Source organism: Notamacropus eugenii, chromosome 1, assembly GCF_028372415.1.
Source record: "Notamacropus eugenii isolate mMacEug1 chromosome 1, mMacEug1.pri_v2, whole genome shotgun sequence".
Classification (NCBI taxonomy): Eukaryota; Metazoa; Chordata; class Mammalia; order Diprotodontia; family Macropodidae; genus Notamacropus; species Notamacropus eugenii.
Window position 1 is genome coordinate 467017442 of NC_092872.1, and position 8059 is coordinate 467025500.

Below are 8059 nucleotides of genomic sequence, written 5' to 3' on the forward strand. Positions count from 1 at the left end.
GAATCACTAAAAAATACGTATTTTTTATGGACCTAGCTGTTTAAATGTCTCTCTCCTTCTGGAATGTGAGCTTCTTGTGAGCAGGGATAAGGTTTTTGCCTTTCTTTGCATCATAGTAAACCCTTAATAAACCCATGCTAACTAACTGGCTGGCTTCTCCCCACAGCAAAATGACTATCTCAGGGACTAGCAGTCAGTTAATAAACATTTATTAAGTAGCTACTATGTACCAGGCCCTGTCCTAAGTTCTGGGGATACAAAGAAAGGCAAAAGAAAGTCCCAGCTCTCAGTGGGACTCATGGTCTAATGTCAGCTTGTAAACAGCCATTCACAGACGTGTATCACCAAGGCAATATTCACAGCATTGGTGGGAACTATGAATATGCCAGCGTAGTTCTCAATCGCAAAATATAAAAATCTCTCCATATAGAAGACAGAAAAAAAACATTTATTTAGACACCAGAAAGCCAAATCCCAGAACCAGAAAGCAAAATCCATCATGGTGAGGAAGAAGTTAATAAACATGATCATAGCAGAGGGCAAAGCCATTCTCAAACCTCCCCTCCCTCAGCCAGGGCCTTCTCACTATCAACTGTCACAGTGTGTCAGTTGGCCTGTGTTCTTTCCCCTCTGACCTGACACCACTTCCTCCAGGTTCTGTTCCACCGTTCCTGTTCCACCTCTTCAGCAAGCTCCTCCCACCACATGTGACTCAGGCTTCCAGATCATATGAGCCTATTAATTAATGAGAACAATCTTTCTGTTTAAATGACTGTTGCCACATGATACATAAGGATAAGTTGGAGATAATCAACAGAGAAGGCAAGGAAATTGGGACAGGCTTCTTTTAAAAGGAGGAATTTTAGTTGGGACTTGAAGGGAGTCAGGGAAAGCTTAAGGCACAGATGAGGAGGGAGAGCATTTTGAGCCTGGAGGACAGTCAGAAAAGATGCCAGGACTCAAGAGAGGGAATGGCTTGTTTGAGGAATAGCAAAGGGGGTACATCATTGAATCACAGAGTATTTGAGACAGGAAATAGTGGGGCTTCATGTTTGAAGGACTTTGTCAAGAGGATTTTATATTTGATCTCACAGATAATAGGGAGTCACTAAAATTTTTTGACTGATGAGGTCAGTGAAGGGGGTAAGAGCAGTGACATAATCAGATCCACGTTTTAGGGAATTACTTTGATATATGAGTAAAGTATAGCGTGGAGTGAGGAGACTTGTGGCAGGGAGGCTGCCCATTCTTCTAGCATTCTCCACCATCCAGGTGACAATGACCCAAAGTTGGAAAAAAAAAAGTTTGTAGGGGGAAGGTTCATAGAGGATCTTCCAATACCATATTTAGAAGATTTTCTTTGATAGAAATGTTCAAAAGTCTTACACATTTCCTGAGCAGCATTTGAAATGAACATATCTAAATTAAATCAAGAGCTAAACCATATCAAAATAGGATTAAGATCTCCATCTTTAATTAAAAATAGAAATAGATTTGAAGAATGGGAGAAAACATAAAAACCATATTGTAGTCTTTTTATTTATAAAGAAGTTGTTAGAATTGTGGTACTATTTGCCACCTCTGCCCCCTGCCAAGAGATCTATAGCTTCAACAGTGAGTGACCGTGCTCCAACAGGGAACGAAGGTACTGGATGGCATGCTCCTCTTGTAATATTATTCTCAGTGCCAGTGGGGGCCACAACTCAACATCTGGGAGTTAGCAAAAAATATAGGACCAACCCTGAGGATAAACTTATGTATGTGTGGGCATGTGTGCGTGTGTGTGTGTGTGTGTGCGTGTGTGTGTATGTATGTTTGTGAACTTGTAAGTCTTAGCTTGGTCACTGTGTCTGAAGTTGGCCAAAGAAAGGAGATCCATTCTGAAAGGCTGCCTGAAGTCTTACCTCTCATGTAGTCTAATTGGTTACATCAGTAAACTGCTCTGAAACATTTTAAAGGATATAGCCCAGGAATGGAGCACTGGCTTTATGGTGAGTGAGGTGTGAGCCCATTAAACTCTCACTACATATGAATGTTTTTAATTCCACCGGCCAGTTAACTAGAATTTAACTTGAGGCAAGTAAAATTAGTAGTTTCTTTTAGCAAAAGATTATGGTATCTGCTGTAAAAACTAGTCACCCCACCCCCCAAAAAAGCCAGAGTAAAGCAAAACAGGCATGCTCTGTACTAGGTCATTAACATTACTCCCCTCTCTCTTCCTCCTTTGATAGAAAGAGTGAATTCTGGAATGGGAATACAGAAAAGAGAAGATTTGAGGGAGCTGCTGGCCCATTCTGGAAAATGAGGCCAAGGGTAGAAGAGAGGAGAGTGCAGTGAGAGGATGATGTAGCAGTGATATGTAGTGTGGAAGGAGTGCTAGATTTAGATTGAGAAGACCTGGGTTCTAATCCCACCTCTTTTTCATGAGGTGGCTCAGTGAATAGAGCGCTGGGCTAGATGTCAGGGAGACCTGAGTTCAAATATAGCCTCCGTGTGACACTGGGCAAGTCATTTAACCTCTATTTACTTCAGCTTATTAATTTATAAATTGGTGATTACAATAATACCTACCTCCTAGAGCTCAAATCAGATCATTGTTGTAAAGTGCTTAGCACAGTGTTGGGTACATAGTGAATACTGCATAAATGTTAGCCATTATGATTATAACTGTGTTGTTGTTAAGCACTGGGTCAGGAATCAAGAAGACTTGAGTTCAAATCTAGCCACCGACCTCAACTAGTTGTGTGACCCTAGGCATGTCATTTAACCTCTGCCTATTTCAGTTTTCTCTACTGTATATTGGGAGGAATAATAGGAATGACCTCCTAGGGTTTTTATGGGGATTAAATGAGATAATATTTGTAAAGTACTTAGCACCCGGCGTTGGGCATGTAGTACGTGCTTAATAAATGTTCTTTTTCCTTCCTTCTTTAGACAGGGTGCTTAACATGTCTAAGCCTCAGTGTCTCCATCCCTAAAATGAGGTTGTACCAGGAACTCTCTAAGTTGCCTCCACACTTGTACATCTATGCTTCTATGAAGAAGGACATAGATGACAAGAGAATAAAACTGGAGAAAAAGAAACTGACATTTTCTCCACCAACCTCTGACCCTCACACCACAAACATGCACAAATTTTGAGCCATATTGAGAGTACCCATTAGCACTTCTAGAAACTTTAAAACATAAGAATTTGGTTTCCCTTATGAGCATTTTTCAGTTACTGCTATATTTTGGGCATGGTGGAGGTTCTTCACCTCTTCACAACAGCAAGTATTTTTGAGCTTATTTTTCAGAAAGGGAATTGGAGATTTAGAAAGAGAAATGACTTGTCCCAAAATCACACAGCAAATAGACATTAGACCCAAGATGCAAACTCAGTTCTTGTGGCTTCCAAGCCAGATCTTTTTACATTGTCTTCCTTTTCTCTCATGATGGAGAAAAGATCATAATACACAGGAGGCAAGCTATTTTTCAAATAGACATAGCAATATATTTTTGAAAAATCTGAAACACTTGGCATAGGCGTGGATATTATAAGAAATCAGAGCTGGGAGGGATGAGCATGGCCTGTAATAATCTGGGAAACTTTGCTGAAGAAAGTGGGAATTGAACAAAAACTTGAGTGATGGCTAGAATTTGAATAACCTAGGAATAATGGTCCTGTGGCATGTTCCTCATCTATTAAGAAATCTGCAGTGGTTACCTATTGCTTCCAGGATAAAATTCTTAACCTGGCATTTAAAACCCTCTATAATATGGATCCCATCCACCTTTCTTATTTTTTTCATACAACTCCCTTTTATATACATATAACAGTATGTATGTGTGTGTATGTATATGTATATGTATACATATACATACACACACATACATACATCAGTAAAATAAATAATATATATCACATATGTGTCTAAATATCAATAAATCCATATCTGTCAAAATGACCTATTCTCAACACCCTGGATGTAATGGACCATCTCCTACCTCTTTGCCCTTTTATAATCTGTTTACGCTTTAGTCCCTATCCTGCTTCTACCTTATTCCTGGAATGTTTCTGTCCTCCTCTCTGACTCTTAGACTCTCTCTTGTTGTTCAGTTATTTGAATTATGTCTGACCCTTGATGACCCTTTGGAGATTTTCTTGGCAAAGATACTAGAGTGGTTTGCCATTTCCTTCTCCAGCTCACTTTACAGATGAGGAAACTGAGGCAAACAGGGTTAAGTGACTTGCCTAGGGTCACACAGCTAGTAAGTGTCTGAGGGCAGATTTGAACTCAGGTCTTTCTGACCTAGCTTCTTTTTTATAGTCTCTAGCTTCCTTCAAAGCACAGATTAGGGGTCTCTTTTACTTGAAGCTTTGCCCTAACCCCACCATCATCCTCGGTTTCTGGTGTATCTTTGTATATACACTATTTTTCTTTACTTAGGAGTATATTATATTTTCCACAGTGTAATGTAAACTCATGTCACATAGTGCTTAATAAATGTTGAATTGAATTGAAATGAATCCTATTCTAGAGGGGGGAAAAAGAGTTTGAGTTTCCATATCACACCTGTCAGATTGGCTAAAATGACAAAATAGGAAGATGATAAATGTTGGAGAAGATGTGGGAGAGTTGGAATACTAATTCATTGTTGGTGGAGCTGGGAGCTGATTCAACCATTCTGGGGAGCAATTTGGAACTGTGCCCAAAGGGCTACAAAAATGTGCATACCCTTTGACCCAGCAATATCACTACTAGGACTGTATCCCCAAGTGATCACAAAAATGGGAAAGGGTCCCACAAGTACAAAAATGTTTATAGCAGCTCTCTTTGTGGTGGCCAAGGACTGGAAATTGAGGGGATGCCCATCAATTGGGGAATGGCTGAACAAGTTGTGGTATATGAATGTAATGGAATACTATTGGACTATAAGAAATGATGAACCAGAAGACTTCAGAAAGGCCTGGAAGGACTTATATGAACTGATGCTGAGTGAAAGAAGCAGAACCAGGAGAACACTGTACACAGCAACCTCACAGTGTGTGAGGAATTTTTCTGGTAGACTTAGCCTTTCACAGCAATACAATTCTCAAAGGTCTCTTGAGGCAAAATGCCATCCACATCCAGAGAAACAACTATGGAACTGCAACACAGAATGAAGCAGAATATTTTCTCTTGTGTTATGTTTTGTTTTGTTTGGGTTTTTCCTAATGGTTTCTCCCATTCATTTTAATTCTTCTATGCAACATGACTAATGTGAAAATGTGTTAATAAGAATGTATGTGTAGAACCCCATATAAGATTGCATGCCATCTCTGGGTGAGAGTGGGGAAGGGGGGGAGAAAATCTAAGACTTATGGAAGTGATTGTAGAAAACTGAAAACAAATTTTTAAAAAGAGTTTGAGAAAAGGGAGCATTGGAAAAACCTGAGGAGGGAAGTAAGGTGTTTTCTATTCATAATTAGAAATGAGTTTTAGTCACAGGGTTCTTTCTAGTAGTGGAGATGAAAAAAATAATGCAGCTAATGTCTCTCATTGATCACACTACTTCTTATCATAAACGTTGGTGAAATTTAGGAAGGCAAAAGCTGTGCTTTGAAGGGGACCTGGAAATATTCTATAATGAAGATAATGATAAAATAGAAAAGAGAGGTTAATATATTTAGGAAATTGACTAGGTTGGGGGGGGCGGAGTTTTTAGAGATTTCCTTACACATACATCCCTGTGTCCTCAGAACAAATGTTTTTGAGTAGGAGGTCTTGTAATTCAGGGAGAATGCTCACTGAATCTGAAGTGAAAAGATTGGAATGAATCCTGACTGCAGCCTGCTGTCTGCATGATCTTGGGTAGGTGAGGCACTTCATCACTCTGGGCCTCACTTTTCTCCCTTATAAGACTAAATTACCTCTTAGGTGCCTTTCAACTCTAAATCCTAGGTAGGGTCCAATGAGTCTGACATAGATGAAAAACTGGATTTTCTTCTTTATTTTTACACAGGCCACCAATGTGGATCTCATCTGTGTGATGACAACTTCTATAAAGTAATGAATCTTTTCCATTTTTCTTCTTCCAGTATCCAGTTCAAGTCTCCAAGATAAGACATGGAAGAAATGAAAAAACAAAACAAAACAAAACAAAACAAAACAACTTCTTACCAGTCTTCCTTATTGACTGAGGGTTTTTTCTCCAAAGACAGCTGGACAGGAGTGTCAAGGCTTGAAGCTGCAGAGAGGAGTATATCACCACAGATGCCTTATAGAACTAGCCTTATCCATACATGCCCATTTCCAAACAACAGAGCTTGGGGAAGTCAATTTCTTTCCTACCTTGGAGAAGGAAGCTCAACTAAGGTTTTGGCTGCAAATCCTCCTTTCTGGTGTTTGTTTTCCTTTTTCTTTCAGAGGGCAGCACTGGGACTAGCATCAATTAATGGGTCAGAAGGCATGGATTTTGGATTTTTTAACATTACTCAGAATTGAAGGGATTTATTGAATTTTTGGTTTTGTTTGTTTGCTTATTGTGTTTATTGAGTCCAGTATCAAAAGTACAAGAGTGAGGGGGATCAAACATTTCTGAAGAAAATGACAAACACAAATCAGAGTTACCAGACTTGAAACTTTGGATCTAAATAACCCCAAGCAAAGTCAATCAAGATCTGAAATCCCCCACCCAGGGAGCAAAGATAGGGAGCTCAGTGGTAAGATCCAGCCGTTACAAGAACTGCTTGATACCTTTAATGAAAGATTTGCTGTTGTATCTAATGGGCACAAGCTGAAGTGACCTTAGTTAATGCTAGTTCTATGCAAAGTATCTCACTGGGTCAGCACATAATGGTCACTGCAGAGAAGTCAGAGTTTCTGAAGACAAGGTTGGCAAGTAGGGCTGTGCTTAGTCAGAGATTTGCAGGCTGAGTTTTATTCCCAGAGCATGAATCACACAAATAAAAACTACTTTAAAAAGGCCACAATACATCTACATCACCCTTGTATGGTGTGCCCTGGCCTTTGTTTTCATTTCAATGATCCCTATATTCTAGTCATCTCTTTAAGGTTAAGGGATAGACAGCTCAGCTCAAGCCCAGGAAGCATGTCCCAAGTCAGAAGAGAGAGTGTGTCAGAGTGGAATGGAATGTAGTGTGACTTTGTCAAGTAACAAGGCATAGCTCAATGGATAGAAAGCTGGCCAGAGAGACCTGGATTCAGATCACCTTTCTGACACATAAGGGCAGTAGGATCCTGGGCAAATCACTTAACCTCTTTTTAAGACTCTAAACTGAACAGAAGGTACTGACCTGTGTTTGGAAGAGGAAATTCGCAGTCCTTGTCCCTAATGGATCATCATCATAATCCAATGCAACAAACTCTTAATACCTTCTGGACACTGGGGATCTAAAGACACAAACAAATCAGTCTTTGTCCTCAAGGAAATTACATTCTACTGGCAGGGAGTGCCACGTACAGAGATTAGAAAATGTAAAATAGACAGAAACTTATTTCCTGGAGGGGACAAATTTGAGAACTCACATTTCTGTAGGACTTTGTGGTTTACAAATTGCTCTCCTTGCAACAACCTTGTGAGGCGGACCGTGTAAGCATGATTATACAGATGTGGAAAGTGGGGGACCAGGAGGTTAAGGGAGAAAATTTTGTAAAGGGCTTTGGGAGCTTCAAAGCACTGTGAACATGTCAATAATGGTGATGATGAGCATCCTTCTCATTATTGGAGAGGTAGCCTGGCATAATGGACGGAGTACGGGGCTTAGTGTTCAAATTTCTCCTCCAATATTTACAAGTTCTGTTACCATGGGCAAGTCACAACAGTTTCACTTTCCTCTATTATACCTGTAGTAACTATTTTTCTGGGTTGTTACAAGGAGGATCAAATGAGATAATGTAAATAAAGCCCTTTGTCATCCACAAAATACTATGTAAGTGTCAGTTAGTCCATCAGCTAGCCTTCACTATGTGCCAAGTACTGTGCTAAGTGCTAGGAAGACAAAGAAGGGTAAAAAGATAATCTTTGTTCTCAAGGGCTCACAGGCTAACGTGTGGTAGATGGAACAGGGAATTTG

At 39.9% G+C, this 8059-nt stretch overlaps 1 long non-coding RNA gene across 1 annotated transcript; it reads left to right on the forward strand.

The window, feature by feature from the left end:
• The first annotated feature begins 641 nt into the window (after positions 1–641).
• On the forward strand, positions 642–6486 carry LOC140519318 (uncharacterized). The gene is made up of 2 exons (XR_011972177.1): positions 642–822; positions 6062–6486. It is a non-coding gene; the product is annotated as an uncharacterized lncRNA (long non-coding RNA).
• Positions 6487–8059: the final 1573 nt, after the last annotated feature.